The sequence below is a fragment of the Ranitomeya variabilis genome, chromosome 1 (assembly GCF_051348905.1).
Source record: "Ranitomeya variabilis isolate aRanVar5 chromosome 1, aRanVar5.hap1, whole genome shotgun sequence".
Classification (NCBI taxonomy): domain Eukaryota; kingdom Metazoa; phylum Chordata; class Amphibia; order Anura; family Dendrobatidae; genus Ranitomeya; species Ranitomeya variabilis.
In genome coordinates, this window is record NC_135232.1 from 1,124,484,800 (window position 1) to 1,124,488,250 (window position 3,451).

Here is a 3,451-nt window from a genome sequence, read left to right on the forward strand (position 1 = left end):
TCAAGAGAAGCTAAGTTTTGCTTGGTTCATTTTTTGACCATCAGTGGTCACATGTTTCTTGGTTTATTTTTGTCCAGCTTGCTAATATGTGATTTCCTTGCTTGCTGGTAGCTCTAGGGGGCTGAGTTTCTCCCCTCACACCGTTAGTTGGTGTGGGGGTTCTTGTATTCTCAGCGTGGATATTTTGCATAGGGTTTTTTACTGACCGCACAGTTCCCTATCTGTCTTCTGCTATCTAGTATTAGCGGGCCTCATTTGCTTAATCTGTTTTCATTTCTACGTTTGTGTTTTCCCCTTACCTCACCGTTATTATTTGTTGGGGGCTTCCTATATCTTTGGGGTGATTTCTCTTGAGGCAAGTGAGGTCTTATTTTCCCTCCAGGAGTAGATAGTTTCTCAGGCTGCGTCGAGACGTCCAGGAATTTAGGCACGTTCACCGGCTGCCTTTAGTGTGTTTGGTTAGGATCAGGTTTTGCGGTCAGTCCAGTTACCACCTCCCTAGAGCTCGTGTCTATGTTCATAAACTTAGCTAGTCCGTTTTGTGATCCTCAGCCACTAGGATCATAACACTCAAGCAAACAAGTAGGCCAAATGCAGTTTAATATCTGATCTAGACAGAAAGCCTGAAAATTGAAGCTCAGCTTTGTTCAGTGGTGGAGAACAAGAAGGAGCAGCAGACACCGATAATAAAACAAACAAGTAGGCCAAATGCAGTTTAATATCTGATGTAGGCCAAAAGCCTGAAAATTGAAGCTCAGCTATATTCAGTGGAGGAGACAAGCAAGGAGCGGCAGACACCGTTATTAGGGCCCAACCAAACAAGTTGGCCAAATGCAGTTTAATATCTGATATATAAAGCTGTTGATGGCTCGCACACGACCAAATTAGAAGTGACGGTGCTAGTGAAAGGAGCCAAAGGTTCCGAATGTACTGAATATGAAGATCACTGCACACGTACAATTGAAGATATGCTTTAAGTGGAAATTTATTTTGTAGTGGTTTTTAGACAAAAGCGACTGGTAAGCGTTGACGTTTCGGCTAATACATAGCCTTGGTCACAACGTCGCTAGAAAAAATACAAATATTTACAATTAGATATGTACAAACACAGGTGCACATACATACATACATCAAGAAATATACACTAATGTACAATATTTACAACTGGGATGTTCATGTACAGAGAAATATCTCTGTATAACCTAGTAGCTAGATGTCATAGAATAATATACCTAGGAGAAGAGGTATTGGGAGGGACATCTATATTCAGAGAGATAGGTCCAAGGAAATGCATGTCATGGTATTGGTGCAATCTAGTATGAATAAGGCAATTCGGTGGCCTACCTACTATATGAAGAGTCTATCTTGGTCTGAAAAAATGGTGTTGTAGAACAATGGAATGTTGTCTCCTGTTGGAAAACAAGGGGGGGGGGAAAGGGGCATATATATGTGGATATCCCAGGGGGTAAACATGATTATGTGGTAACGTGAGGGGGTTACTGAGACCTACCCTGACAATTGAGTTGATCGTCATCTATCATGGGATATTCTTTGCCTCATGGGGCAAAATATATGCAATGGTTAATATGGATGAGGATGGCACACCTGTACCTGTGGAAAAATATGTTGATAGAGTCACACTGAAAAATAGGGGTAAACTATATAGTGTGTCCTATAGGGTATGGTAAGAACCTACCCTGGTGGTGTGTGTGGAGACTTCTGTGTCAAAGGATGTGGAGTCCAGTGGGCGTATTGCTATACTGCCCAGCGTTTGTCCGACAGTGGCTGTGGAAATTGGTAATGTTATGTTAATAACTATGAGAAATATATTAGGCTGGCGGTAATGTGGGTATACTTATCTTTGTGGTAGTGACCTACGTCCATAGGTGGCGCAGCGGTGTGCGGCTGACACTCCCGTGTCTGAGCTGTGACTGGCGCTGGGTGCCTGTGCGCGCTTCTAGTCATAGAGCGCTGCGAGGTCATGTGACCGGAAGTCATGGAAACGCTGGCGCTTGCGCTGTGTGGTTAGTCATAGTGTGTGGCCGGCAACGTTTGTGTGTTGCCATGGGGATCGAGTGGGGAAGCCTGCGCCTGCGCAATTGTGCCCAGCAGTGAACTAAGTTGAACGGCAGCTGGAGAGGAAAAGGGGGGGGCGGGAAGAAAGGTGGGAGGGGAGGGCAATGTCCTGGACACATAACAAATGTATATAAGGTGGACACATCGATATGCATAGAATTTGACCAGATATCGGTCATGCAGAGAACCATTGGAGTTGCCAAAACACAGGATATGTGTGGGAATGTATACTGTCATGGATTTATACTGTGTTAGCACATCAGAGTAATTTTCAAATGCATCTGTTTAAAGCATATATACTGCTGACAAATATTATAACTAAGTAGGAGTCCAAACCATACGAGGAAAAAGATAAAGAAAAAGAAAAAAAGGGGAGAAAAGAAAGGAAACTTAGATAGACTCTATATAGTGGTAGGGGATCTTACCGACTCCACCGGGGGGATTGCCGAGTGGATGCGTGCAATAATTCAGTGGGTCTAGAGAGAGAAATGCATTATGTTAGCCAGTCTATTTCTCGATTGAGACCTCTTGGGCTGAGTGTGTCCAACGTGTATATCCAGTAAGTTTCACGCTGTTTTAATAGTTGGGTGTGATTCCCACCCCGCCTTGGTCTGGGGACTTTTTCAAGAACCTGGAATCGTAATTGGGATATGTTGTGCCTGGCTTCCTGGAAATGTGCAGGTAGAGGTAGCCAGGTCTTGCCACATCTGATGGTGGATTTGTGGCTTGAGATACGGTCTCTGATGGCCTGGATGGTTTCACCTACATACAATAAGCCACAAGGACACTTGATAATGTATACCACATAGTTGGATTCGCAGGTATGATAGTCCCTAATGGGGTAGGATTTTCCCGTGCGTGGATGAATTACCTCACTGCCTTTAATGACATTAGAGCAGCACATACAATTTAAGCATGGGAACGTGCCCCTTCTTTTTTGTCCACTTAGTGTGCGAGTTAGTACCTGTTTGTGTGGTCCGATGTCGGCCCTAACCAATTTGTCCCTAATGTTAGGTGGTCTACGTAGGCACATTAGGGGGGGATTTCTGAAGATCTCCACTTTGGGATAGGCTTTGGTGAGTAGGGGCCATTGTCTATGGATCAAATTGTGGATTCTTTGCATGGAGGGATGGTGGCCGTGGACAAAAGGTAATCTCGATGGTTTCTGTGGCGGAATTGTTGCAGAATCTATGTCTGACAGTATTTTGGTCATTTCCATGTTCAGAAGTGTGCGGGGGTATTGCCTGTCTTCGAATATTGTGGACATTTCACTCAGTCTGGTTTGTCTGACAAATGACAATGGGACTTGATACAATTCTAGAGACTCTTTTGAACTGAGATCGGGGAAGACTGTTTCTTGTGGATTTAGGATGGC

General features: G+C 44.1%; 1 long non-coding RNA gene across 1 annotated transcript; it reads right to left on the reverse strand.

The window, feature by feature from the left end:
* Positions 1–1,352: 1,352 nt before the first annotated feature.
* Positions 1,353–1,961, reverse strand: LOC143793001 (uncharacterized). The gene is made up of 4 exons (XR_013220025.1): positions 1,879–1,961; positions 1,697–1,785; positions 1,511–1,611; positions 1,353–1,409 (listed from the first exon to the last, which is right to left on the reverse strand). It is a non-coding gene; the product is annotated as an uncharacterized LOC143793001 (long non-coding RNA).
* Between the last annotated feature and the right edge of the window lie 1,490 nt (positions 1,962–3,451).